Genomic DNA, 15,271 nt, shown 5'->3' with positions numbered 1-15,271 from the left:
ACATCCAATACCCATTACTTGCCATGGTTCTGTCAGCCAGGCTGTCACACCTGCTAATACAGCATCACCAACTAGCTGTTGACACTAAACACTTGGAAGCAAAGTTGTGACCCAGCTTAGAAGGTTGATATGTACCTGCATAGCTGCCACTTCACAATCTTGTTTTCAACCCATTCCTTTGTCAGCTACTTGTTTTTTCCCACACTATTAATCTGAATTATTATTTTCAGGGACAGCCATTCCTACTGAAGCATTGCTGTTTCTGAAACTCATACAACTAGGATCTAGTTATGTAATTTCTTCACGATGACAGTGTTTTCAAATTTACATATTAAAAAATAGGGGGCCAGCCCGGTGGCACAGTGGTTAAGTGCACACATTCTGCTTCGGCGGCCCGGGGTTCGCCTGTTCAGATCCCGGGTGCAGACATGGCACAGCTTTGGCAAGCCATGCTGTGGTAGGCGTCCCGCGTATAAATTAGAGGAAGATGGGTACAGATGTTAGCTCAGGGCCAATCTCCCTCAGCAAAAAGAGGAGGATTGGTAGCAGATGTTAGCTCAGGACTAATCTTCCTAAAAAAAAAACCAAAAAAAAGGACGGTTACAACAGGCCCTGGAAGCTGATACCCCATGAACTTCTTTGAAATTCCCTTGTTCTGTGTTCTAATTAGGAACATGCTGTGTCTTTATTTATTTTAATTACTGTATCTATTTGCTAAATGCAACCCGTAGTTAAGGATATCCATAACATTGCCTACTTAGCTAGAATTCTAATTTTCAAATGTAGGAATTCCTGAGATTATTAAAGTGAGGCAGTAGACAGGATCTACTGGCTTCCACTTTGTGAAGCTTCCGTTTGAGATTCAAGATTGTGATGAAACTTTCTGCGGCTTCAACGTCGTCTGATCCCACTTTTAGTAACTTTATGAAGTTGACGTTAAAAAGTGTTTGTGACAGGGGGCCTTTTCCTTCCATTCTGTTTACTTTTCAACTCCCACTCTTCACCCTTTCCATGTTAAACAACTATTTTAATAAATAAGAGGCAACTCGGGCGATCAAACCGTGTTCTGGATTCAGGAAGGCAGAACTTTGCAGTTAAAAACCCTTGCCATCCGACGGGCGCAAAATTGCCAACCGCTCTGGGGTCCCTGCGGTGCGTGCCCGACGCCTCGCTGCTGACGGCGGCTCCGGCCCGGAGGTGGCGAGCGGGCGGCTCCCGGCTGGGCCCAGCCGCGGGGTGCAGAGCGCCACGGGCGCCCCGAGGCACGCGCTCTGCCCCAAAGATGGCTGGGTCGCTGCTGAGGGACAAACACTGCAGGGACAACCTTTAGCCATCCTAGAATGTCTTAAATATCCTTCATTTGCTGCCTCTGCTGAAAGTCTAGTATATTTTTGGCCCCCAGGACAACTTCAGAGAACGAGGAAATTTGGGTGGCTACTCAGGTCCCTTTCGAGAGTAAGGTTCTGGAGGGTGGCAAAGACTTAAACTGTGGCCTCGCCCTGATGATCTCGAGGGACTTTGCTCGGAGTTCTAACCACAGCGGCATCCGAGCCAGACGCCAAGGGCAGGGTATCGCGCACCCGGAGCCCAGCCCCTGCCTGGACCCCCTTCTCCGGTTCCGGGTGCGTCCGCCCAGCTTCTGGGGGAAAGTCCTCCAAGATTCACGCGGGGCGGGAATTAGGCGGGGAAGGCCCGGGCGCTTTGATCCCTTTGCAGCAACTTAGTGCACGGCCACGGTGGGCTGGGTGTCAGCTTCGAGAAGGCGAAAGGTGCCCTTGGCGCACCAAAGCGGGCTCCCTCCCAGGACCTTGGGGCGGGAGTGGAGGCCAAGGGGACCCTGAGAGCGCCCCGTTCACATCCCGCCTCCTTCCTACAGGAGCGTGAAAATCACCCCTCCCGCACGGTCCACTCCTCTCTTCTTCCTAAACCTCTAGCGCAGCGTTTTAAAGGCGTCCAGTGCATCCTCCAACTTTGGGGAAAGAGACACCCAACTCCCGCTCTCCCACCGCCCCGGTCGCGTTAATCCGTTTCCTTTGGTCGCATCCAAACTCGGCGTCCGTAGCATCCCCGCCCCAACCTGGAAGCGAGCGCCCCCGGCTGTTCACGGCCGCCCCTTGGCGCCTGTGTGCAGGGAGCTCGGTTTCTGGCAGGATCCAGCTGCGGTTCCGACTGGTCCCCGGTCTTGCGAGGCACACGCGCGTGTGCACACACTCCCGCGTCCTCGCTCCGTGCACCCCACCCTCTGCACCGCTCCTCCGCGGGGTGCGGGGGGGGTGGGGTGACGTCAAGACTGCAGTCCCGAGGAGAGCGGCTGGAGAGGGCTGCGCGCTCCTCGCCGAGAAGCTGGAGGCGCACTCGGGCGGCCGCGGCGCCCGCGCTCCTCCCTCTGCTCTGCACCCGCTGTCACGCTGCCCGCGCGCGGGGGAGCATCGCAAGCCTCCAGGTGAATTGAAAGTCGTTTCCGGGGGAGGACGGCGAGGGTGCTGCAGTCCTGGCATGCACTGAAACTGCAACTCGGACAGAAACGACCCAGCGGAGGAGCACGGCGCGCGGCGCGCTGCGCAGCATCCTCGGGCTGCTGGAGGCTGTCGTTGCTCAGCTCGCAGCCGAGCGCCGCGGCCGGACCTCGGCCCCGGGACGCCGGCCCTGGGCGCGCTCGCCCGGACAGACCCCCAGTCCTGCGCATTTCGCCGCTGCGCTCGAGTGGGGAATGCGAGCGCGGTGGCTCCAGGTCGCCGCGGAGCAGCTGCCTGGCGGAGAGCGAGGAGAGGCGAGGGGGCGGCAGCCTCGGCCCGAAGTAAGTGCAGCAGAAGTTTGCGTCGGTTTCCCCGCCGCTCCCCTCGAGCGAGTGGGAGGCAGAGCTCCTCCCCTCGTTCTCTGAGGAGACCCGGGGCAGACTTACGAGGGAGCCCCTCCCGGGGGAGAAAGTGAGCGTTTCCGGGGGGCCCAGGACCGAGAGCACAAAGGCCAGGAGGGAGCCCAATGGGGAGAGGAGGTGCCAAAAGAGGAGACCCCTGCCTGGGGTGAGGGACACGCAAGGAACCCTATCCAGGGGATCTCAGAAAGGGAGAGATCTGGAGAGAGTGCAGGTGGAGGCAGTCACACCTATTCTGGTGACCTTGGCGTGCCCCCCTGGAGCGGCGAGCCAGGGCTGATCAGAGGTTGGAAACGGGTGCGACTAGGATAGTGCGTGGCTTCTCGCCGGCGTGCGCTGAGGGCATCGCGCTCCCAGACGCTGGAAGACCAGGGCAAGAGGAGAGAGAAGGCGGCCCGAGGCGGCGACGCTGGAGGGTGGGGACGCCGGGGAGTCGGGACCCAGGTGCTCGGAGTGGGAGGTTGGGATCCTCTGGGATGCTCCAGCCGCGACGCGGGAGACCGCGGCCGGAGGAGGCGGGTGCGACGCTTTGGGTCGCTACAGTTGTTGCGCGTCTTTCGAGCCTCGGTAGCGAATTCTTGTAATTGGGAGGCTTCTCTGAGGGCGACAGCGCTCGGGGAGCAGGCTGACCGGCCGCGGCGGCGACGGGCCTCTCCGCTGCCCTCCCTCTCCGCTGCTCTCCCCGCGCCGCCTCGGATCCCCAGGGGTCTTCAGGCTGTTCCCCGCGGCCGCGAGGGCCGGACCAGAGTGGGTTTGCTCAAGTGACGTCGACTTTCTCTTCACTCTTTCTTGGACCATGTTCAGCTCTTCTTGGCTCCCTCTTCTCTAATCAGACTACCGAAGGAGGTCTTATTCTTTAACCGACCAAACTTCTAGTGGGGAAAAAAAGTTCCTGGAAGCTGCGTTGCGCCTAGGAGCAGAGCCCCGCGGTGGGGGGGCGAGGGCGGCGCGGACCAGCTCGACCACTCTTTTTACCTGGGGAAGGTTCTCGGAGAATTTTATATAAAATGTGATAAGATTATTCCGGGAAGGCAACGAAAGCATCTTTTTCTAGAGTAGGACTGTCTGTGCCTAGGAAACCCGTATCCCACTCAGCTTCTGGTACCAAGGGTACACTCTGCGGGGAGAGGAAGATGTCTAAATAAATCTTTTTTTCTTTTTTAAGTCATTCATGGTGCATCCTGATTTCATTTACTCAGATTCATTCATTTATTCATGCAAAATGCTTTATGAGGTCCAATATGTGCCAGGCCTCGTGTTAGATGCTGGGGCAATGGAAATAAATGATTGATGTATGGCCCCAGTACTCAGGGAAATTACAGTCTATAAAAGAAGGGATCTGGAAAGAAGATGGAAAAAATACATGGCCCACAGGAAAAGGCAGATGCTGCCTGGTTTTTGTCACAATGACTCCCTCCCAGCTCATTAACTATGGGACCCAAAGTCTGCTGGATTTTCTCTTCCCTGAAGGCAAGGATCATTCTTCTTTGATGCTTGGAGGTCAACACTGTGCCAAGCACATAGTAGGTCATCAATAGCCTCTGTTAAACGAATGGATGAATGGATGAATTATTCTCAGAGACAAGTGTCTTAAAGACGGTATCAGGCTGTATTTGGGGAACATGCAAAGAAGAAAGAATGTGTTGGAAGGAGAAGAAATAAAGGGAGCTGGAGAGGGCAAGAAATAAGAGAAGATAGAGTTCATAGACATTTGAAGGTACATATTCTTTAACAAACAAGTTTTGTTTTCCATTTTCACAGTGGAAATTACCAGCACCCAGCTCAGTTGCCTATCTATGAAATATGTGAATCTCTGTGGATACTTAGATTATAACTTTTTTAGAGCAGAGTCTCTGTCGATTTGCCATATGGAGATCGTAATGTCGTGCTCATGTGGATATATCGATAATATGGTGATTTGGATATGTCTAGGATAGTGGAACAGGTTGGTGAAAAAATACTGGGGAATTACCAAAGTAATTCCTTCGAACATCTCATAATATTTTGATACTTAATGACCACATTTCTACCCCTGTAGTTTAACCATAATTAATTTAAATTTGATTAAAATATTTATACATAGATTTTACCAATGAAGATTAAATACATATATGCAACCCTCCCCTTGGTTTAATGAATTGAACCCAAGTTACCATCTCACTCATATAGAAGGTGGTAAATTCCAAGGTGAGTGAGAAGGGTTTTCCCCCTATTAATTTAATTTTATTATTTTTACCAGAAAAGTAAAGCTTCATATATTCTTCTTATGTGTAAAACAGAACTGCTTACTTTTTTCAAAATTAGTATTTACCAGTGGTAATAGTAATTCAGTGATTTTAATCAAGAGTTTATAGGCAATAATCCTGGATTTAGTTATTGGAACCTTCTCAATGCTATGAGATTTGGACCCATTCTAGAATTTTTGTAAACCTCGTTTTCTCTACTTAGAAAACGAGATTATTTTACTTAAATGATTTAATTAGGCACGTATAAACAGAATGTCAATGTAGAGTGCTATTTCATTTTGGATGTTGTACTCTGTAGTTGATGTCATTAATTTAGTATACCAACACTGACAAGCAATTTGTAATTAACAAATAAAAAAACCCATATTTTCCATTATTAGGTATTTTGCACATGTTTTAGGACATTATCAGAGTTTGAGGAAGAGTATTGTGATTGTGGACAATGTATGGTGATTAAAGATTATATTTTAGAAGTAATTGTAAATAAATACTAAAAAAGGTAGCTAAACTTTGGGATTCTTTAACCAAACACTGAAATGTGTCTTCTGTTGTGCATATTTGATTTGGATTGTTACCAGAATGGTACTGTTAGAGCAAAGGACTACTTAAATGAATCTTGCAGATTTGACAAAGAATGCATTCTAGAGGGCGGAACTTTATTTGGGAAATGTAGTGACGCTACAGAAATGCTGAGGTCATAGGAGTGTGGGATCTTAGATTACCGAGCTTAGAAATTCTCTAACCTCGTTTTTGCAGATGAGAAAACTGGGGCCTAGAAAGATGAAGGGTCTAGATTTCCCAGGATCACATTCAAATGGGCAAAAGAGTCCCATATGTTGTCCGTTCTAGGCTGGACAGGCAATCACGCCCTCAGGGCACATAAACAGGGGGACAATTTAATGAATCTGCTATTGTTGGATTTCCTCTTTTCTCTCATTCTCTCCACTTCACACCCTCCCCCGGCCCCATCTCTGAGAGGGGTCCCACCTGCCAACTCCCTACTCTCATTGTTCCTGCTGCCTTCAGGTCCTTCACTGGACAGAAGAGTAAAGGACTTGGTCAGGTTCCATTCTCCCAGCCTCATACACAGATTTGGGCCTCGACAGAACTGTGAAATAAGTCAAGTTTGGATTGAGTGCTCCCCACATCTTTCCTACATTTTGACATCGATGCACATCATAGAATCATAGTTTCAGAGCGAGAAGACCACAAATCATCTGGTCTCTGTATAGATCGTCTTATCGATGAGGGAACTCCAGCCCAGAAAATGTTCTGTGACAGTCATATTGCAGCCATCATGAAGAACTTCATGAATCGAGTTCTGATTCTCATTGGCTGCTGTGTTCTGTCTTCACTGAATGGCTCTGGCTGGCGTTCTGTTAATGTAAGCGTGTGGGCTCTGGAGGGAGACAGCTTGTGTTTCTGTCCCAACCCTGTCTCTCCCCAGCTATGCAAGTTACTTAAGTTCTCCAACACCTCTGTTTATCTATCAGTAAGTTTTTGTTTTGTTTTGTTTATAGGCTCTTACCTATATATAGGTATTGAAGTAGTTGCGTAATTATTTGTTTATTGTTTCTCCTCTAGATTGTAAGTTTTATAAAGAGAGGAACCGAGTATTTCTTGGACACTCACTGCATGTCCAAGACTAGCACACTGTTTGGCACACAATGGACACTCAGTAAACATTTGTTGAATAAAGGAATGAGTGAATGAATGAATGAATGAATGAGTGAATTTAGTAATGATTAGGTGAAGGAGGCATCATTTAGGTAGAATTGGAATTCTTAATATGACAGCCATATCCTTCTAAAGATGCTAAATCTAAAACAACATCACTTCTTTGATGCTCAGAGGCCACCACCATTTTCTGGGTTGACAAGACCCTGATATGCCCCTTCCCAAACCTACTTCTCTGATTTATTCCTTCTCTCAGCAGGAATGAATAAATGTGGCAGCTCCGTTTTTTTTTCAATTGCTTGAGCCAAAAACCTTGGGGTCATCCTTGACTCCTCCTCCTCTCACAGCCAGCGATTTTAATCAAGAGTTTACAGGCAATAATCCTGGGTTTAGTTATTGGCACCTTCTCAATGCTACGAGATTTGGACCCATTCTAGAATTTTTGTAAACCTCGTTTTCTCTACTTAGAAAACGAGATTATTTTACTTAAATGATTTAATTAGACATGTATAAACGGAATGTATAAACAGAATTCCATGCATTCGTAAGTCCTGTAGCTGTGCCTTTAAGATATATTCCAATCCCCACCACCTCCCTTGCTACCAGCCTAGACCAAGCCTCAGCCATTTCTCACCTGGATTATTGCAGTGGCTTCCTAACATCTCTCTCTGCCTCCATCCTTGCCCCACCCCAAAGTCTAGGTTCAACACAGAGCTAGAGCAATCCTACTAACACTTAACTCTGGTCTTAGTACTCCTCTGCTTCCATCTTCCATCTTCTCATCTTCCTCTTACACCCCATCTACCATCTTCCCATCTGTCTCAGAGTAAAAGAAAAAGTCCTTACAATTAGTTAATTAATAAGGCTCTACACTATCTAGCCCCTTCCCACCCCCCTGACTTCTTGTCCTATTTCCCCTCCAATCACTGTGCTTCTGCCACGCTGATGTCCTTCCCGTTCCTACAACACACCACGTAGGCTCTCTCCTAAGCAGCTTTGAACTTCTTTACCCTTCGTCCGGAATGCTTTTCCCCAGACACCTGCTTGACTCACTCCTTCACTCCCTTCAAATCTTTCCTTAAATTCCCCTCCTCACTGAGGCCTCTCTTGGCTACCCTATTTAAGATTATACCCCTCTCACCTTTTATTCTCCTTCGCCGTGTTAATTTCCCTTTTAGCTCTTGTGACTATAAATATTCTACACACGTCTGTTTTGCGTTTCTCTGTGCGCCTGGCACACCGTATATGCTTAATTAGTATAAGATGTTATCATTATGGTGTCATCTCTGATCTCCTGGCCTTTTTGTCCCTCCTTTGACCAGGATTGTGGTCAGAGGCAGAATTCTTCCAGGATCCTTAGCTGTTATTTTTGGAAATGACCTTGAAGGAGTCCCAGTGGTTGTTTACATCTCCTGCTAGAATTAATTAGGAAATAAAATGCAGTTATCTCTCCAAGATATGGCCTAATCCTTTCCATGAAATACCTTCTGGCCTGGGGCTTCTGGAAGGTTGCTGCTGTCAGTTCCATCCTCAGGGAGAGAGTATCGTGTTCTATCAGGCTTTCCACGCAAGCCCTCCTCGCATGGGGCCGGGTCTTCTTCCACTAAGGGATCACACTGTGTTTCTGAAATGGCAGCGGCAGTGGGAGTCTGGGAAGAGTGGTATCCCAAGGCCAAAAGTGGAGTCAGGGCCAAACTGGGAAACAGCTGTTTCTGGAACATTATTTCCTAATGCGGTCACCCAGTCAAGTCAGGACTGAGAACAGGAATGTCTGAGGGGTCACTGCGAGGAACTTCATAGGACCACTCGGGTTGGCTTTTCTTGTCTCTTGCAACTAGATTTGCTTCTTGCTTGTCTTAAGATGAATTTTCTCGTTGGTTGCCTCCTGACCCAGCAAGTTTTAGCTGAGGAGGAGTTACGAGGCCGTATCAATTAACCAATGAGACCCTACATGAGAAAATAAGAATTAGATAAAACGACCCCTGTAAAGCCATCCCCAGGCCTGGGAAGAGCGTGTGTGCTACATAACACAACTTGATTGCTTAATAATTGGCTGTACCTGTTTAAATGTGCTGTTGGCTGAGCTGATAGGATGTTTTTTACGGTTCTACCAGCATATTGGGAGCAGATATTGTGCCTATGTGTGAAAGTTGGGTACCTTCTTACCCTTCTATAAAATTACCATACCCTACTCGTAATTCCTATTAGCTCAGAGCAGTCACACTTTACAAGTTCACTCAGCAGACGATATTTCCAATCCTGAGTGTACATAATGGTTTTGTCTTAACAGAGAAAAATGTTCTGCTGTGCCCATTTTTGGCTCTAGAAATAGAAAGGGAGCCCTGGGTTTAGTCCTTGTAGGTTACTAGTTCTGTTCTTAGCACGCTCTGTGACCTTGTCCAATTTACAGTGGTTTAGAGTACCTTTCTGGAGCCAGGGAAAGTCACCGCAGCAACAAAAATGGGGCCAACAATCTTGAAGTATAGCCATGAGAAATCCATTTTCTTCTAAGTCTAAGAGATGCAGCCAGTGCCACCCTTCGGGAGAGACTGTATTTTTGGGGGTGTAGCGGGTGTGTATGGCTTTTAGGATAGAAACCCAAACTCCTACAACAATGAAAAGAAAGGTGGGGTGACTTTTAGCTTTCCAAACCACTGTGTACACATAATTTTTTTTGCCTAGTTTACAAACACATTTTGTTCTGAACATTTTTCATAAGTAGGCTGTTTGGAAATTTTCTCATAGAAACAATGTTACATGTGGAATTTAGGTTCCCAGCTGCCTTGGGAAAAGCCTGTTTAATTCATTGCTGAGTATTAAAAAATGATACTATGGTTGGCTTTTTCATATGGGAAAATAAGTATTAACTTATAATTAATAAAATTCTAATTTCCATCCTTGAAGATCTAGGTTGGCATTTTTATAAGTAATCTCTCCCTTGACTCTTAGTAGTTTATTCAACAGAAAAGAATAATGTATATATTATTATATATGATCATTCAACTAAACAGACAATCTTGGATCTCCTTTATTTACCAGCTTTTGAAAACAAGTTTTATAAAATCATGTTAAATGAATAAAGCATGAATAAATAAATGCATAACCAACATTACTTATGTAGACATCGTGGAGAATTAAGACAAGTGCAAGGCAAATCTCAGTGTTGATACATCCATCAATGTCTCGTGGATTTGGAGGGAATGAGCTGCTCCCCTAGCCTCCCACCCTGAGGCCTCTGCTGTGACCCCATTCTGCACAGGACAGGGGTGCTTAGCTTGTTGGACACTTGCTGAGATTTTGAAGCCAGTTTTCTCAATCACACCTGGGTCCTTTGCTTACCAGATCCCCAAGATTGGACGCTGGCATCTAGTACCCCTTGTAGATGACACAAAACAATGATCATTTCCTCTCTCTTTGTCCTCCTTCCCTCCGACCTGCAGTGTTCATGGCTCCTCCTTCCTTTTGGCCTCATTCTCTGGTGAAATCCAGCCTTCTAGTTCCTCAAGCGCCCTTATGCAAAGTGTGACCTGCCTTCCCTCTAGTGGTGATCAGGAAATCTGCCCCTCCATTGGTTTTCTCTCCTAGGTTTGTTGAGATATAATTGACACATAACATTGTGCAAGTTTAAGGTGTACAATGTGTTGATTTGATACACTTATGTATTGAAAAATGATTACCACTATAGTATTAGTTAACATCTCCATCATGTCACATAACTACCATTTCTTGTTTATGGTGAGAACATTTAAGATCGGCTCCCTGAGCAATCCATTGCCTTGGTTAACGCCAGGAGCTCGTTTTCACCTGCTGCAGACCTGGCAGCGGGCTGCGCCCTTCCCTTGCAGCATCTCCGGAGACCTGGGAGTGGAGACTCTCCTGGAGGTTGCTCATGCATAGAATGGGTGTCCCAGCAGAGTAGGGGCAGAGGGAAGGGGGATCGGAGTCAGTGACTGTGAGATTCTGAGGGTTTTTTCCTTTGGAGGACCCCAAACCTTGCCCTGTGTGCTTCCCTGTCCATTTTGAGCTTTGTACCCTGGTGTCCCATCTACACATTCCCTGAGGTCCCCAAAACAGGTTCAAAGCTTCTTCCCTACCCTCTGATTTTTGAAAAGTGGAGAGGTGAGAAGATTTTCAGGTTTTCACTTGGAGGTGTGCTGGCTCTCTGGAGGAAGAAAAAGCCCTGATTTGTAGTGTTTGTTGATTTCTGTGTAAATATTTCCACTCTAGCCGATTTCAGCATGATGTCAACTGGCTGGCAAAACCCTTGAAAACTGAACAATTGGCTCTTGAGAATCTGTACAAGCTGCTCCCACACTCTGCTCTTCTTATTGCGGACAGTGGTGTAAAAGAAACGATAGAAGTTTTCCTCTTCTGCTCTCTTTCTCTCCCCGTCCCCCCTCGCATTTTTCACTCAGTGAATTCTAGAAAAAAAATAAAATGCATAGATCTGGGCGTCTGCATAATGGTTCTATAAAGATCCAGATAGTAAATAATTTTAGATTTTGCAGTCCACATTTGGTTTTTGTCACATCTTCTTTTTCTTTCTTTCTTTTTTTTTTTTTAAAAAAACAGTCCTTTAAAAATGTAAAATCTATTCTTAGCTAAAGTCAAAAATCATGCTGAGGGTTAGATTGGGCCTGTGGGTCTCAGTTTGCTGACCCCTGGAATAGATGATTTGAGTGAGTCTTTGGAAATCCAAATTTCAGAGGAGTGGTGTAATAGATATATAATATATGCAAATCTAATATATTATACATTTACATAAATACATATGTATAAATATTTCTGAGACAGTCCAGACTGAGGGAGGCTATCCTGACCACTTCACCGTGGGACCCAGCCTTGGGTTTCTGTTGGAAGAATCAGAGCTCTGGGAGCTGGGAGTTGGAAGTGGTGAGGACACTGCGGATAGTGATCTCAGGGGTGAATAAGGAGGAACATGGCCTCGGGGCATCTTTTTCTTTCCTTCTTTCTTTTTTTAAACAGTCTTATTGAGATATAATTCACATGGTATAAAATTCATCTGTTTAAGTATGTAGGTCTGGGGCTGGCCCTGTGGCACAGTGATTAAGTTTGGTGCACTCCACTTCAGCAGCCTGGATTCGTGGGTTGGGATCCCAGGTGCAGACCTACAGCACTCGTCAGCCATGCTGTGGCGACAACCCACATACAAAATAGAAGAAGATTGGTGCAGATGTTAGCTCAGGGCTAATCTTCCTTAAGCAAAAAAAGAGAAAGATTGGCAACAGATGTTAGCTTGGAGCTAACCTTCCTTAGCAAAAAAAAAAAAAAAAACCTATATAGTTCAATTTTTGTTTTTTAGTGTATTCATAGGATTGTGTAACCATCACTACAATCTACTTTTAGAACATTTCCATCTCCTCTAAAAGAAATTCCCATACCCTTTGCAGTCAGTCACAATTCCCTCCCTACCTGCCTGCCCTGCCAGCCCCTGGAAATCGCTAACCTACTTTCTGTCTCTATGGATTTGTCTATTCTGGACATTTCATATAAATGGAATCATACAATATGTGGCCTTTGGGGACTGGCTTCTTTCATTTCTTTTTATTGCCAAATAATCGTCCATTGTATGGATATGCTACATTTCATTTACCCCATGCATCAGGTGATGGACATCTGGGTTGTTTTCAGTTTTTGGCTGTTATGAATAATGCTGCTATGAAGAGTCACATACGAGTCTTTGTATGGATATATGTTTTCATTTCTCTAGGGTAGATAGCTGGGATGGAGTTGTTGGGTGGTGTGATAACTCTTATGTTTAGCATTTTAAGGAACTGCCAACTGGTTTCCAAAGGGGCTGCATCATTTTCCATTCCCACTGGCAGTATAGGAGGCTTCCATTTTCTCCACGTCCTTGCCAATATTTGTCTCTTTTTTTGGTTATAGCCATCCCAATAGGTGTGAAGTGGTGTCTCACTGTGGTTTTGATTTGCCTCTCCTTAGCGACTAATGATTTTGAGCATCCGTGTGCGTATTGGACATTTATGTATCTTCTTTGGAGAAATGTCTATTCAAAGACATTCTCTGTTTTTAAATAGAATTATTTGTCTTTTTATTATTGGTTTGTAAGTTGTCTAGATACAAGTACCTTGAAAATATTTTCTCCCTTTATGTGGGTTGTCTTTTCACTTTTCTGAAGGTTTAGTTTGCAGCACAGCAGTTTTGATATTCTGATGAAGTACAATTTATCTATTTTTTCTTTTGTCACTTGTGCAACAAATCCAAATTCATTAAGATTTATTCTTATGTTTTCTTCTAAGTGTTTTGTAATTTTAGCTCTTGCTTAATTTAGGTCTAATCCATTTTGAGTTAATTTTTGTGTATGGTGTGAGGAAGGGGTCCAACTTTATTCTTTTCCATGTGGATATTCAGTTGTCCCAGTGCCGTTTGTTGAAAGGAGTTGAATTTTCTTGGCACCTTTGCTGAAATCAATAGATCATAAATGAGAGGTTTTATTTCTGGACTCTCAGTTTTATTCTATTGATCTATCTATACGTCTTCTCTTGTGCTAGCACTACATTGTCTTGACTCCTGGGGCTTGGTAGTAAGTTTTTAAATGGGAAAGTGTGAGTCCTCCAGGTTGGTTCCTATTTTTCAAGATTGTTTTGGCTATCTGGGTCCCTTGAATTTCCATATGAATTTGAGAATCCATTTGTCAAATTCTGTTGAAAAAACCACCTGGGATTTTGGTAGGAATTGTGTTAGATCTTTAGATCAATTTGGGGAGTGATGCCACCTTAACCATATTAATTCTTCTTGTGAACGTTGGATGGCTTTTTATTTATTTAAATCTTCTTTAATTTTTTCAACAATGTTTTGTAATTTTAGGTGTAGGAGTATTGCACCTATTTTTGTTAAAATTATTCTTTAGTATTTCTTCCTTTCCAATCTGTATTCTTCCCTTCTTTCCTTCTTTCTTTCCTTCCCTTCTTCCTTCCTTCTCTCTCTCTCTCCCCCTCCCTCCCTCCCTCTCTCCCTCTCTCTCTTTCTTCCCCCCCCTTTCTTTTTTTTTTCATCCTAATTGTCCTGGCTAGAACCTGCAGTATAATTGTTAAATAGAAGGGGTGACACTGGACACCCTTGTCTTTTTCTTGATCTTAAGGGGAAAGCATTCAGTCTTTCACCATTAAGTATAAAGTTAGCTGTGGGTTTTTCACAGGTGCCTTTTATCCAGCTGAGGAAGTTCCCTTTCTCTTTCTGGTTTATTGAGTGTTTTTATTATGAAACAGTATTGGATTTTGTGAAATGCTTTTTCTGTGTCTATTGAGATTATCATATGGTTTTCTTCCTTATTCTACTAAAGTGATGTATTACATTAATTGCCTTTCAGATGTTAAGCCAACCTTGCATTCCTGGGATAAATTCCACTAGGTTTTATTGTGCAATCCTTTTTATATGTTGCTGGATTTAGTTTGCTGGTGTTTGTTGAGGATTTTTGTGTCTATATTCATAAGAGATATTGGTCTGTGATTCTCTTTTCTTGTGATACCTTCATCTGGTTGGGGTTCCAGGGTAATAGTGGCCTCTCCTCTTCTATTCTTCATTCATAGCACTGCTTTTCTAGCCACTTCAGGGACTAGCACAAGTGTAAGATGAGAAGAAGAGGAGGTGGATCCCAGGCAGCAGCATGGAAATGGGGAGGAAAACCCCAAGTAGAGTCTACAGAGGACACAGGGTTCTTGGTTGTCACATGGACACCAGACTGGATACCTATTATTGGGGATATCTTATGTATAGGATGTGTTCTATCCTGTACTTTTTATACATATATTCATTCAGAATATTAATTGGTCACCTACTGTGTGATAGGAAGTACATTTATTACTGATAAATTTAAATAGACACGTTCCTGTTGTATTAGAACATACAGGCTAAAGAGGTAGACAGATACAATAAAATAATAAAAAATTAATTATAACCTTATAATTGCATTCAGGACAATGAAGAGAAGTTCCTGGTGCTGTGAGAGAGAGAGGATTTGGTCTAGTGTTCTGGTGATGAGAACAACCTTCAGGAAGGCTCCACTTTGGGAATAAGTGATAGAAGGCCAAGGAGGTGGAGTGCACAGAGCAAGAGGAAGGAGAATAATGGGGAGGAGATAGGTGAGAAGAGCCAGACCACTCCTGGCCCGGAAGTCAGGCTAAAGGACTGCGTCATCATCCTCAGAGCAGTGTGTTTTCACTTTTAAAAAATTTCCTTGCCCGGATTAACTAGTCATATTTTTGTTTCAAGTTTTCCTTAAAGAAGAAAATATCACTCGTTATTTCTGCTCTTTCCATTTTAGTTTCTTACTTTTATGAGACTCCAAGTGGAGACAGGAGGGAAATGGAGCAGAGTGAAGGATGAAAAAATGGTTTCAGGCTGGTCATAGAGAAAAGGAAAGGAGAAAGAGAGGGTGACAAGGTTCTGTTTGTTGAACAGTAGAAAAAAGGATGGGAGCTGGAAGGAGAAG

General features: G+C 44.9%; 1 protein-coding gene across 4 annotated transcripts in view; it reads left to right on the top strand.

Annotated features, from left to right (window-relative positions):
* Positions 1–2,292: 2,292 nt before the first annotated feature.
* KIAA1217 overlaps positions 2,293–15,271 on the top strand; it is a 711,513-nt gene continuing 698,534 nt past the window's right edge. For all 4 annotated transcript variants that reach the window (XM_070254925.1, XM_070254899.1, XM_070254896.1 and 1 more), the window contains exon 1: positions 2,293–2,797. The gene's annotated coding sequence lies outside the window, so the exon portion shown is untranslated. The remainder of the gene's footprint in view (positions 2,798–15,271) is intronic.

Source organism: Equus caballus, chromosome 29 (genome assembly GCF_041296265.1).
Source record: "Equus caballus isolate H_3958 breed thoroughbred chromosome 29, TB-T2T, whole genome shotgun sequence".
NCBI lineage: Eukaryota > Metazoa > Chordata > Mammalia > Perissodactyla > Equidae > Equus > Equus caballus.
The sequence above is the reverse complement of the archived record's forward strand: the minus strand, read 5'-3'. Positions and strand labels throughout refer to the sequence as shown.